Source organism: Petromyzon marinus, chromosome 47 (assembly GCF_048934315.1).
Source record: "Petromyzon marinus isolate PM22_M1 ecotype Great Lakes invasive population chromosome 47, UKy_Petmar_22M1.pri1.0, whole genome shotgun sequence".
Classification (NCBI taxonomy): Eukaryota; Metazoa; Chordata; class Hyperoartia; order Petromyzontiformes; family Petromyzontidae; genus Petromyzon; species Petromyzon marinus.
Genome location: NC_133713.1, coordinates 2,381,357 through 2,396,129, shown reverse-complemented (window position 1 = coordinate 2,396,129; position 14,773 = coordinate 2,381,357).

Below are 14,773 nucleotides of genomic sequence, written 5' to 3'. Positions count from 1 at the left end.
AAGGCTGAGTCGACCTAGGGGAAGCCGAGGACCGCTTCAAATATTTTTTTATTGGCCGTGAGCAGGAATCGAACTCTCGGGTTCGCAGCGTAGCGCGCTAAACAACAACGCCGCCACTCCCCAAAGACGCAGACACACCGATGCGTGCGTGCGTGGAAGCCGAGTAAATATTTAACGACGCTCCTTTTGTTAAACTTGATGTTTGTGGTTTAACAACGGAGAATAAACACGACGGTGTCACGACACCACCGTGACTCGCGGGAGGAAGACTTAAAGCCCCACCCCCCACAGCTTTTGGCCGGCCATGGGAGGAACAAAGACGTCGGTCACCGCGTCATCGCGCGACGCTTTCAGATGCGCTTCTGTGGCCGTCTGGAACGCTCTTCTGATATTAGGAAGCAACTGGAGCTGTGCACATTTAAATCATCATCTAGATTGAAAACGTATTTCTTTGGAATTGTTTCGTTTGTTGTCCTTCCCCGCACCTCCGATTAGCACGGGTGGCTACGTAATCGTGAAACTTGTCAATGTGTATATATGGGTCTCCACGAGTCTCTATGTATCTATGTGGGTATCTATATACAGGAACTATTTCAGTCTCTGTGCAGCTCTACGAGTCTCTGTGTGTATCTATGGTTCTCCACGAGTCTCTATGCATCTCTGTGGGTCTATATGCGTTTACTATATACGGTCCATATTAGCATTGCATGGCCACAATTGCACTCGTGGTTTCTGTCTTCAGTTTACTATTAAGATGTGTGCATCGGCCTGTTGATGTTCTGATGCGAGTGTGAATATAAATAAATAACGGATTATCGTTGTTGGTTTCTCCGCATTGAGATAAAATACATTTTTTGTCTCAATCAGCCTATGCTGCTTCCGGACCAATGTTGTACAGCAGCGGCACGTGTTTACCAGGCTACGCACTGCTGATGCCACACAGAGTGATCGAAACAGGCCATGGCTTTTGCTGCTACAACCAATACGTTTCCAAACCACTCACCCGAAATGTATTAAAGGAAAAACCCCCACACACAACCTTTGTGCACATGCAAAGAAAGAAGAACTGCATTGTGGTTCATCTTGTTTTAGGCCACCATCACAACAAATTTGATCAAACTGACAGCAGCAGAGATGCAGACAGACAACTGTGGTGAGATGTTAACTACCTCGCCTGGTATACAGGAGGTCGTGGGTTCGATCCCGACCCTGACGCCTGCTGTATATTTGGAGTTTGCAATTCTCTGTGTTTGTGTAGATTTGTTTCTGGGTCCTGCGGGTTTTTCCCTCCACATTTAGAAACAACATCACACGTTTCGAGTATTCGGCTGCTATAAATGTCCACGTGATAAGCCACTTGGTTGAGCTATCATTTGTGATGGCCAGGCTCACTACTGCAAAGTCTGCCTCTGTGTGGGAGCCACATACGTGGGCTCCTGATATCCACACTGCAGCTCATTATGCCATTACACCGGTGCACGGCCGTCTGTCGTTCCCTCACTGCTGCTGTTATTAATCGGTCACATTTGCTCGAATTAATTTTGCATGCGTGTTGAACTTCTTTTGCACCGTACGTAGCCAACCGTGCTTGTCGCATGGAGGTGCGGGGGGAAGGGCAACAAACTAAGCACGTCATTTATTTTTGATGATGACCTAAGCAAATGTGATTACGTTACACTTCTTCGGGAGCTAAGAACTGAAAAACTAAGATCGGTACTGCTTCACAGCTGCACCGTCGCCGCAGGACGCCCATGAAATAGAGCCGAGCAGGGCAATTCGGCCCTTCCTGCTAAGAAAAAAGTTCCGCTGATGGACTTCGCGAGACCATCAATTCACTTGATTAGATAACCCAGTTTAGTGACAGCCCAGTCTATGTCAGTCCATGGATCTCTGTGTAAGTCGCTGGTGACTGGCCTGTTAACCATCAACTCACTCAAGAACCCGGTTTATCCACAGCCCAGTCTATGTGAGTCTATGGATGTCTGCGCGAGTCTATGTATCTATGTGTAAGTCTATGGATCTCTATGTGAGTATATGGATATATGTGTAAGTCTATGTATCTATGTGTAAGTCTACGGATATCTGTGTAAGTTTGTGGATATATTCTTGGTTCTTTCGGGAAAGTCACATAGATAAAAAACTAAAATCAAAAGCAAAAAACCCACGACGTTTCGATCGCAACACAAGCGGTCTTCTTCAGGTGGAGAGAAAAGACCAGTTTAACCACATCCCTGTCTATGTAAGTCTATGGATCTCTATGTAAGTCTATTGATCTCTGTGTAAGTCTGTGGATCTCTATGTGAGTCGATGGATCTATATGTAAGTCGATGGATCTCTATGTAAGTCTATGGATCTCCATGTAAGTCTATGGATCTCTGTGTAAGTCTATGGATCTCTATGTGAGTCTATGGATCTCTGTGTAAGTCTATGGATCTCTATGTGAGTCTATGGATCTATGTGTAAGTCTATGGATCTCTATGTAAGTCTATGGATCTCTGTGTAAGTCTGTGGATCTCTATGTGAGTCGATGGATCTATGTGTAAGTCGATGGATCTCTATGTAAGTCTATGGATCTCTGTTTAAGTCTATGGATCTCCATGTAAGTCTATGGATCTCTGTGTAAGTCTATGGATCTCTGTGTATGTCTATGGATCTCTATGTAAGTCTATGGATCTCTATGTGAGTCTATGAATATTTCTGTAAGTCTAGGGTTCTCTGTGTTCGTCACCGTTAACCGAGCTGAGACTATTATCTCACTGCACGCGAAAACGCGGTTTGACCAGGCAAGTTGCCTTGGGTTCACTCCCAGATTCTCTAGCAGTGCTGACTCAGGGATTTATACAAACTTGAGGCACCTAGCCACCCAATTGATTGAAAATGTGATGGCTACATTTGCATGCATACACTAACATAGTATACATATAAAATATGTGCTATATATAGATTCATATCTTCTGTTCGTGATTGGTTTAGCGTGAACCCTGCAGCTCAAACGAGCGTTAATTCTCCCACGGCGACTTGGGAATTCCCTCCCATTTCCGTCTGCTTTCCCCACAATCTTGCCATGAATAATTTCGCTCGATACGATAAACGCATTGATAACTCTGTAACGATTACAACTTTTTACCGTGTGATGTTTGTTGCAGGCCGCGCTGAATGTTTTGGGCCTTTTAGGCTGTGCTCAGCAACTGCGGGTTTAAAAAAAGGAAAGAGAACGGATTCTTAAATGGAATCTTCATTCGGAATCGTGGCGAGATGTTAACTACCTCACCTGGTATGCAGGAGTTTGTGGGTTCGATCCCGACCCTGACGCCTGCTGTACATTTTGAGTTTGCATGTCTCTCTCCCCGTGATATTTCTCTGAGTCCTTCAGGTTTTTCCCTCCACAGATAGAATCAACATCACGCGTTTAGGGGATTTCGCTGCTATACATTTCCACGTGATAAATCGTTTAATTGAGCTATCATTTGTGGCCAGGTCGCTACTGAAAAAGAGCTACGTAGCTCAGGAGGTCTTACCTGGAAAAATAAAATAGAAAGTTAGTTTTAGTTTATACTTTATTGAGAATGCCAACGGGATGTACCGAGACTAACTTTACAGATGATGCAGCTCTCATCAGCTTTGATTTCGTACCATCGATTAGCACGGTTGGCTACGTACGGTGCGAAAAAAGTTCAACATACATACAAACACACACTAAGCCTGACTCTGCTGATGAGATGCTAAATGTCGAAACCGGTGCTGAGTGTTTGCTTGTCTTGAATGCTGAAATTATGTACACTCCCCCGGGAAGGCCGTGTGGCTGAAAGGATGTGTAAAACATACGTTTTTGTTTACGTGAAGAGACAAGTCTATGAAAGCGAATAATGTATTGCTTCTGTATTTTGTAATCTATATTCTCCACAACGGCGCTATAATGATTGCATAATGTTGCGTATTTGGCCTATATACGTATGAAAAATAAGAATAGGTTTTACCCGTTCTGGAAATAAAATAGGTGTTAAGATGTTCAAACACCAAATAGAAACCTTTAACAAGGAACCAAGACGTGTGGTAAAACAAACAAACATGCTGTGATAATATATCAGCGTTGTCTTTGAAACTGATTGGCCTACACCAGAGGCAGCCTTCTTTAGGGCCTTGTCTCACCAGCGTCAGACAAGAGAACGCCAAAAGGCCAACAGTACAGAGACAATGTAAGTATCAGAACAATTATAGTTACTGGCAAAATGGTTTCATAAAAGAGACCTACAGTGAGGGAAAAAGTATTTGATCCCCTGCTAATTTTGTACATTTGCCCACTGACAAAGAAATGATCAGTCTATAATTTTAATGGTAGGTTTATTTGGACAGTGAGAGACAGAGTAACAACAACAAAATCCAGAAAAAACGCATGTCCAAAATGTTATTAATTGATTTGCATTTTCATGAGGGAAATAAGTATTTGACCCCCTCTCAATGAGAAAGATTTCTGGCTCCCAGATGTCTTTTATCAGGTAACGAGCTGAGATTAGGAGCACACTCTTAAAGGGAGTGCTCCTAATCTCAGCTTGTTACCTGTATAAAAGACACCTGTCCACAGAAGCAAGCAATCAATCAGATTTCAAACTCTCCACCATGGTCAAGACCAAAGAGCTCTCCAAGGATGTCAGGGACAAGATTGTAGACCTACACAAGGCAGGAATGGGCTACAAGACCATTGCCAAGCAGCGTGGTGAGAAGGTGACAATAGTTGGTGCGATTATTCGCAAATGGAAGAAACATAAAAGAACTGTCAATCTCCCTCGGCCTGGGACTCCATGCAAGATCTCACCTCGTGGAGTTGCAATGCTCATGAGAACGGTGAGGAATCAGCCCAGAACTACACGGGAGGATCTTGTCAATGATCTCAAGGCAGCTGGGACCATAGTCACCAAGAAAACAATTGGTAACACACTACGCCGTGAAGGACTGAAATCCTGCAGCGCCCGCAAGGTCCCCCTGCTCAAGAAAGCACATACACATGCCCGTCTGAAGTTTGCCAATGAACATCTGAATGATTCAGAGGACAACTGGGTGAAAGTGTTGTGGTCAGATGAGACCAAAATGGAGCTCTTTGGCATCAACTCAACTCGCCGTATTTGGAGAAGGAATGCTGCCTATGACCCCAAGAACCGCATCCCCACCGTCAAATATGGAGGTGGAAACATTATACTTTGGGGGTGTTTTTCTGCTAAGGGGACAGGACAACTTCACCGCATCAAAGGGACGATGGACAGGGCCATTTACCGTCAAATCTTGGGTGAGAACCTCCTTCCCTCAGCCAGGGCATTGAAAATGGGTCGTGGATGGGTATTCCAGCCTGACAATGACCCAAAACACACGACCAAGGCAACAAAGGAGTGGCTCAAGAAGAAGCACATTAAGGTCCTGGAGTGGCCTAGCCAGTCTCCAGACCTTAATCCCATAGAAAATCTGTGGAGGGAGCTGAAGGTTCGAGTTGCCAAACGTCAGCCTCGAAACCTTAATGACTTGGAGAAGATCTGCAAAGAGGAGTGGGACAAAATCCCTCCTGAGATGTGTGCAAACCTGGTGGCCAACTACAAGAAACGTCTGACCTCTGTGATTGCCAACAAGGGTTTTGCCACCAAGTACTAAGTCATGTTTTGCAGAGGGGTCAAATACTTATTTCCCTCATTAAAATGCACATCAATTTATACAAATTTTTACATGCGTTTTTCTGGATTTTGTTGTTGTTATTCTGTCTCTCACTGTTCAAATAAACCTACCATTAAAATTATAGACTGATCATTTCTTTGTCAGTGGGCAAACGTACAAAATTAGCAGGAGATCAAATACTTTTTTCCCTCGCTGTATTTGGTGTTTTAACATCTTGTACCTCCTGTTTTATTGCTAGAAAGGGTAAAACCTATTATTATTATTTTTCATACTTTGAAACTGGCACAAAAGGTCCCATGGATATGGTCTAGCTAATGTTGCGTTGAACTCGGACCCACATCGTTACGAGAGGGTCTTTGCCTGGAACACCTGGGCAGTTCCACCGACGTTGTGTCAAACGAACTTGTCTCTGCTGGTTGAGACGCCGCGTTTCACAACATGTCCAAGAGCGTTGCTTGAATTGAATCACTTCTGCCGAAATAATGCATGGCTCTTGTGGCTGATGGGATGTGCACAAAAAATTACTTTAACTTATAACAGAGGTGTTATTTCGGGTTAGATCGCGTAAATATAAATGTGTCGTTAAACCCACCACCACCCGACAGCCAATTAGTAAGGTCTGTCACGTAAACAAAACATGTCAATTCGTTATTATTTCAGCACACAAGTGTATTGGATAGTAAACCCACAACATTTACATTTCGAGTACGACGTTTCGCCAATAATTACAACCAGCCTCATCAGGCGACAGCCAGAGTTGTGGAGAAATCCTCCTGTTTCGGTCTCAAATGCGATGTCGTCACTTGTGGGCCAATCAGGTGCGGGGCTTCCATCTTCACGGAGAGACGAGCATGCGAAGGAGGAGACGTTTGCCCGCTTATTTATCTCGTTATTTATATTGGCGAATGCTTTCAAGTTTACAGAGACGGTGGCGTGAGTTCGGCTTTCACCGCAAATGCTTGAGGGGCGATGTTATGGGATTTGCCGTGCCAGACGCAGCAGCACCGCCAGCAGCAGCAGCAGTCGCGTCGCGAGTGCAGCCACAGGCTCACCGAGGGGGGCCCCCCTCCTTCCACGGGTGTCTCTCTGTTGCGCGAGCATCCGAATAAAAAAAACCCGACTCTCGTTGTCCTCCGCGTGACATTTGAGCCGCCCGGACAGCGCTGGCGAGGAGGAGACGACGGGGAGGCGCGTGGGAGGGCGAGCAGGTGCCAGCGATGTTGACTCTGGGTTCCCTTACGCGTTCTATGCGACCATATCAATGTGACACATCTCTGTGTGTGTACAGGTATAGGGGCCAATAGCTAACACCTATGTGTGTGTACGGCTATATACGTGTACATACTGTATATACGTGTACATACTGTATATGTGTGTTGAATTTTTTTTGCACCGTACGTCGTCAACCGTGATAATCGGAAGTGCGGGGTAAGGACAACAAACTCAATGCAAAAAGCAGTGTGTGTTGGAGTGTGCTCCCCTCGGTCGACTCAGCCTCAAATGAGTATCGGGTGCTGTGTGTAAACTACAAAAGCGCTGGCCACCCACCCCTACGTGTGCCGAGCCGCTCTTCGTAGGTTCTCGATAACAGCACTTGCCCCAACAGTTTGTTAAGGCTATTCGGGGGATCTTTGTCCTTGTACGTAAGGGGAGCGGTGGTTCGTAGCGCTACGAATCCTGCGACCCGAGTTCGATTCCCGCTCATGGTCAACACAGTTATCGAATATCTGGATCGGTCCGGGGCCTCCCCTAGGTCGACTCAGCCTTAAAACGAGTACCTGGTGTGTTCTGCAAATATTAGCACTGGGGAGACAAAGGCGGCCGGGCGTTGGGGTTGCCCACACCACTTTCTTGGATGCCGTGTCGGCCTTAATAGACGCTTGCTAATCGCACCTGCCCAAGCAATCTATGAAGGCGTTGTTGTTGTTGTTGTTAATTGACACCTTTCAGTCTCCATCGGAATAACCCGTCGTCCGTTGTCAGGTCAATAGAGCGGAGATGTAGGTCCTGTTGAAACTCCCTACGCCTCTGCGATAGCGGACGGACAGGGAACACGGCGTCCGTGCAGGACCCGCCCCAGTCTGGCCCCACACCGGGGCTCCGCAAGGCATCTCCTCGGCGTGCTGCCTGGCGAGGCGATGATCCCTCCAGCCTGATTACATATTCTGATTCTGAATAATCCTTGGCAGGGCCTTTTCCGGAGAGAACTGGTCACAAACGACAGCTCGACGAAGTGTTGCGGCTTGTCACGTGGACATTTATTGCAGCCAAATACTCGAAACGCTCGTTTCTAAATCTGAAGGGAAAAATCGGAGTTGCCTGGAGAGAAATCCACGGGGAGAGACATGCAGACTCCAAATATACAGCAGCGGGCGTCAGGGTTGAACCAATGGTGCTGAGACTATCCACAATTATGTATTTGTGGGAAGCGGTAGGGTAGTAGTTAGCGCATTACGCTCAGAACGTGGCTACCTGAGTTCCATTCCCGCTGACAGCCAACAACATCGGTGACCAATATCTGAACCGGTCCTGGGCCTCCCCTAGGTGGACTCAGCCTTAAACAATATTACCTAATATAGTGTGTAAGCATCAGTACTGTGAAGACAAAGGCGGTCGGGCCTGGTGTTTTGAATCATCTTTCCCCACTCCAGCCCTTAATAGGTGCTCGCTAACAGCACTTGTCCCAACCGTCTGTCATACGGGGGATCTTTGCCTTATTCTGTATGCATTCACATCTATACATGACATGGACACATGTATAAATACAAAGATCCCCCGTATAGCCTGAACCGACTGTTGGGGCAAGTGCTGTTAGCGAGGACCTATGAAGGGCGGCACGGCACACGAGGGGGTGGGTGGCCGGCGCCACGCCCGGCCGCCTTTGTCTCCCCGGTGCTGAGTGGTTCAGAGATTCGTCAGATATTTGTCACCCATGTTGGCGGCCGTGAGCGGGAATTGAACTTGGGCGGCCGAGGTTCGCAGCGCAGTGCACTAACCAGTGCACAACCGCTCCCCATACATGCATATATATAGTATGCATACACACATGCACCACTGTATAACCTGCAAGCACACGCGCACATACATGTGCACACATACGCTCCATACCCATACACGGTAAATGTAATTGCTTTTGTCTAAGCCAAATGTAATGCAATTCAATGTTCCATCGTGGTCCCCACAGGGAGGCTGGGCCGAGTGGAACACGAGTGCAGCCACTCTGTGTTTACCCAGGGGAGAGCGAGAGAGAAGCCTCGCTTAGCCTCGAGACTCCTTACGACGCACCTCGGCTCTTCTCAATATGGAATTTGTTTATTTGTATTTGCCTATGGAAATCAAACCCATCGATCAGTAAGGGTGGACCCCCCCCCCCCAACCGCCGCCACCACCCCCCCCCCCCTCAATACATTCGTCTCAATAACAAGTTGTCTTAAAATTAAATATACACAGGCGACGGTTATAATCAACGTGCGTTTAGAGGATTTGGCTGCAATCCATTTCCACGTGACACGCTGCTTCGTGAACTATCAATTGTGGCCCAGGTCGCTTGTGAAAAAGAGCTACATAGCTCAGGGCGCCTTACCTGGTAAAATAATAAATATATATAGCGTAGCGTATAGTGCAGTGACAACAGCCGAGTCGAACAAGTGTTTTCGTGAACCCATCTTTGGGGACCTTGAAATTCCGACCCCCCGCGACTGTTGGGGATTTCTCGCGGTGCTCGCGTACACTCCGAACACGAAGCAAAAATAAAACAAGACCACTCCTTAATTACCTGGCACGACATTGTCGGCACTTTGCAGGTCGCTCTTGAAAGAGTAATTTTCAGACTCGGCAAGACTTTCCTGGGGTGATTCATCACTGACCCGGGTTTTAGTTTCAGCGGCATTGGTTTGGCTAAAAGCCCGATCTCATCACAGGTGGTGGCTGTCGCCGAATGATTTTGAAAAACTGGTCCACGCTATCGTGTTCTCCCGAATTGATTACTGCGACGCATTACCGTTCGCGATTCCGAGCAAGGCGCCGGGTTAGACTCCAGCTCCGTTCAGAACGCAGCTGCTCGAGTGCTTACGCGCACACCGTTTCGAGAGCGCATCACAAACCTCGCCCCCTTGTCTCTGGCATTGCTACCAGTCAACTGTCGAGTTGATTATTAGATCCTGCTGCTGATCTGCAAGGCACCCGAATGGATTACCCCCACAATATTTGCAGGAATTGATACATTTTTATACTCCAACGATATGTCCCTGAGATCTTCCGGATCGCCTTCTGATAAGTACTCCGATGTCAAGGGCACTGTTCTTGGGGTGATTCGGCTTTTTGGCAGTGCAGCTCCCAGACTATAGGGCGCTTTGCGGACGCTAATCAGACAATCAAGAGTCGTTAGAGCTATTTAAGTTGCCACAAGGGTGAGATGTTAACTACCTCGCAGGAGTTTTTTTGTTAGTTTTAAGTGCACTTTGAAGGAATCACGTGAAGTGTAGAAGGCTCTCTGGGCTGCAGGTGGTCTCGGGACAGATGAGGGTGTTATGGGTTGACTGATGTGCCAGGCTAGGTGCAGGAGGACACGGGAGAGACCCAGAAGCCATACGTTGACTGAGATAACTGGCATATCGACCACCTGTGCCCCTACTCTTCCATCTCGCTGCGTTTAAGCCGCCCAGCGTTCCGCTCGTTTTGAGCTTTGCTCCTCCACCTTCCGATGTTGCTGGAGGGCGACTACCTTCAACTGCCCAGTAGCAGCGTCCTTCACGGGCCTCCTCCACCGAGGCCGATCTTGACCCCGCTGGTACCAGTCATTGGTATGCCCGCCTTATAACCGGAGGCGAGCGATTAGGCACAGGCGTGGGGTGTTTGTGTGAACGCTGCTGTCAGAATGGCCACGTGAATTATTCAAGCAGCCACGCCTCGGTGAGTATTGTATAATCGCCGGGACAATTGAATGCACCTAGGGTATGAGTGCTGTGAGGGGTCTGAGTGATGGGTGTGAGCGATGGGTGTGTGCTAGGGGTGTGTATACTGTGTGTGGATGCGGCGCGTGTGCTGGGGAGTGGTAGTGTAGTGGTTAGCACGCTGCGCTACGAACCTGACGTCCCCGAGTTCGATTCCTGCTCAGGCCCAACACCAGTGACGATAACCTGAACAATCTCGGATCTCCCCTAGGTTGACTCAGCCTCAAATGAGTACCATGTGCAAAACAGACATTGCCACTAGGGAGACAAAAGCGACCGGGCATGGTGTTGGCCACCCACCACCTCGTGTGCCGTGCCGGCCTTCATAGGTGCGAGGTAACAGCACTTTAACCAAACTGTCTATTAAGGCTATACGGGAGGATCTGTCTTTGTGCTGCGTGTGTGTTGGATGTGGGTATCTGTTTATGCTGGGTGTGTGTGAATGAAAAGTGATGATACCTATTTTAAAAAAAAAGGTGGACTGCTGGACATCTCCCTTCTCAGTATGCCGGGAAAGGTACTGGCCAGGATTATTCAACATCGCCTTATCCGGCACGGTGAAGAGAGGCTTGCGGAGCCCCAATGTGGTTTCAGGCCAGGGCTCTCCTGCACGGATGCCATATTCTCCGTCCGTCTGCTATAGCAGAGGCGTATGGAATTCCAACAGGACCTACATCTCTTATTTATTGACCTGGTCGAGGCCCTTGTTATCATCATTAGGCATGGGCTTGTTCTTCATGCTTACGGAGTAGTTTCTGACTCTCTGCTTACTTTCATTAAGAACCTTCTTGATGGTGGGCAGGCGCGGGCAAACCTTCATGGCTGGGAGTCAGAGCCATTCTCTGTTCACCTTTGGTGCGACAGGGATGTCCTCTGGCTCCTACATTACTTAACATCTTTTTCGACCACGGAGTTCAAGAAGCTATCCATGGATGTACCGATGTGACTTCCATCTGGTACAGATATAATTGGAGACTGATCGATGCCCGGGTCCGGTCAAAGCATGGCTCCCTCTTGGTCAACCATGTTATGTATGCCGATGTTTTGATGATTGCTGCTCACTCAGAGAAGAAGTTGGAGGCGCTGCTGCTTAACCTGGAGCGTGCGTGGGTTTTTTGTGTCATCAAACACTCCACCCCCTCAACTCCCCATTGGTGATGAGGCAGCTGTGGAGAGAGTGGAGAGGTTTCCATACTTGGGCAGTGTGCTTATGACCAGCTCCGGTTTGACAGCAGAGGTCTCAATCCGAATCAGTCGAGCGGCATTATCTTTGCATTGGTTGCGTAACACTATGTGGAAGCTACCTGGTTTGTCGCTCCACACGAAACTTCAGAGAACAGATAGAAAGATGTGGTACGAGGGAATATGGAGCTGAATGGACTTGCCAATGACTGTTATCAGTGGTGTCAAGATCGGTCTCTATGGAGGAGGGTTGTGAAGGACGCTGCTGGGCAGTTGGAGGCAGTCGTCCTCCAGCAACAGTGGAGGGCAGAGGAGCGACGCTCACAACAACGAGCGGAGCGCCGGGCGGTTAAAACACAGCAAGTTGGTGGCACAGTAGGGGGCACATCTGCCGGTCATCTCAGTCAATCAAACTATGGCACCTGGGATGTCCCGTGACCTGCCCCCGAACGTTCGACACTGCACGTGGCCTAAAAGCGCACTCAGCTTGGCACAAGCGCCTTTATCACATTCACCACCACTTTTTGGCGAATGGAAGTTGTTGTTGATGTGTACGCATGCTGTACGAGTGTGTGGCCTGGGTGTGTGCTGGGTGTGAGTGTGTGTGTGTGCTGGGTGTGAGTGTCTGTGTGCTGGGTGTGTGTGTTTGTGTGCTGTGTGTGTGCTGGGGGTGGATGTGTGCTGTGTGTGTGCTGGGTGTGAGTGTGTGTGTGTGCTGGGTGTGAGTGTCTGTGTTCTGGGTGTGTGTGTGTGTGCTGTGTGTGTGCTGGGGGTGGATGTGTGCTGTGTGTGTGCTGGGTGTGAGTGTGTGTGTGCTGGGTGTGTGTGTGTGCTGGGGGTGGATGTGTGCTGTGTGTGTGCTGGGTGTGAGTGTGTGTGTGTGCTGGGTGTGTGTGTGTGTGCTGTGTGTGTGCTGTGTGTGTGCTGTGTGAGTGTGTGTGTGCTGGGGGTGGATGTGTGCTATGTGTGTGCTGGGTGTGTGTGTGCTGTGTGTGTGCTGGGTGTGTGTGCTGGGGGTGGATGTGGTTCCATCGGGTGGTTGGTCGGGCGGGGTTTGTGCTGTTGGTGGGAGGGGAATGTTGCGACAGCGTGGGTCTCACGATCCGCCCAGTAGATGGCAGCACGGCAATATGTTGATAGCCCAGAATGCACCAATAATCACAACTCCTATCCGCCTTCCTTTTTAAGCATCCTTCAAAGATATCATTGAGTCACCTATGATCAAATTGCGCGTTGGCAACCGTTGTGAGTGTTGGCAATTCCACGTGCCCATGACGAGGGATAAATATCCACCCGAGCGACCACTTTTAAACCACACTCACGCACGCACACTGCACACTCTGGCCCTGGATGTATCGCTCCTGTCTGGAGGGATGATGAGCTGAGTTGAGTCCCGACCGGGGTTTGAACTTTAGGACCTCGGCTCTGTGAGTGGAGAGACGGCTGCATTAAGGCGACGGGCGGGTCCAATTAATACAGAGAGCACTCAACCCTGCGGATGATCATTACCAGAGCAACAACAGTGACCACCCCAACCGCTATCTCCCACCCCCTCCTCCATCCCCCCCTCCCTCCTACACTCCCCCCCATCCCCTAGGGCTCCTTCATTAAGGTAATGGGCGCCTGGAGAGAGGACGAGAGAAATAATAATCATGAACGATTTGTGCTGAGAGAGGGAGTCCGAGAACACGGGGCCATTAATAATGGAGAGGGAGGGAGGGAGGGGAGAGAGAGAGAGGGCACGGGACACGCGAAGGCGAATGAGTGGAAATTGTGGGAGAGCGATAAGGGATAATGAAGGAGAGAGGAAGGGAGAGATAATGCACGAGAGAATGAAGGAGACAGAGAGAAATGGAGAGTCGAAGGTGCTCCCAACATTTATGCGGAATGCGCTTGCCAATAACATACCGTAATCCAGCAGGATTGGGGCTGCTGATGAGACCTAATAACGTCAAAATTGATCGCTATGAGTGTGTCGTTTTAATCAAATGTTGCTGGATTATATTCGTATGGAAAGCCAATAGGCCGCGAGCCTCGCAGCTCTTTGTGAATAGACCAAACTACGTTTTATTTTACCAGGTAAGGCCCTCTGAGCTATCAGAAGTGACCTGACCACAAATAATAACTCAACGAAGTGGCTTATCGTGTGGAAATGTATAGCAGTCAAACACTCTGAACGCGTAATTGCTGATTCTAAATGTGGAGGGAAAAACCGGAGGACCCGGAGAAAATCTACGCGACCACAGGGAGAGAGAGACACGCAAAATCCAAATATACAGCAGCAGGCGTCAGGGTCGGGATCGAACCCACGACCTCCTGTATACCAGGCGAGGGAGTTAACATGTTCAACACCGAGGCGCCCCATCCGCTGCTGAATCCACTGCTGGATGAGGGGCCACCGCACGCCGTGGGGGTTATTTGACCATACTTCACCACGCTGGGCGGTGGCGGCTCTAAGACCGAGTGTAGAATACCAATGTGTTGGGCTGCACTGCCCTCTGCTGCCCACGACATCGACTGCCCCCTGTGGTATGAACGTTGCTCACTCAGCCGTGCGCTTCACCTTCAGCGATGCGAGTTCGATCCCCCGATGAAGGCTGGAGAGCTGAATGGCGCTCAAAGGAACTCGCAATCAAACACCGCCTTGTTGTGAAAAACCCAACGCAGAAGATCACCTGGGGTTTGATCTTCCACGAAGCTCGTGGTCCACCTCTAAATCGCATCCACTGCGCAAACCAAGCCCTGATGCGGATTCCTGATGCACGAATGGGAAAAAAATGCCCAATGCGTCTGCGGTCATCCAGAACAGACCGTGCAGCATATAACGACGCAATGCCCCGATCCACAAATACGAAGGAGACACCACAGCGATGATGATGCACTCCGCTAGCTCCTGACGCCGATATCTGGGCTTGAGCACCTGAATGTGAGATTGCAGTTGATGCTCTGCATCTACACGCTATTCAGCAGAGGCACAGGAA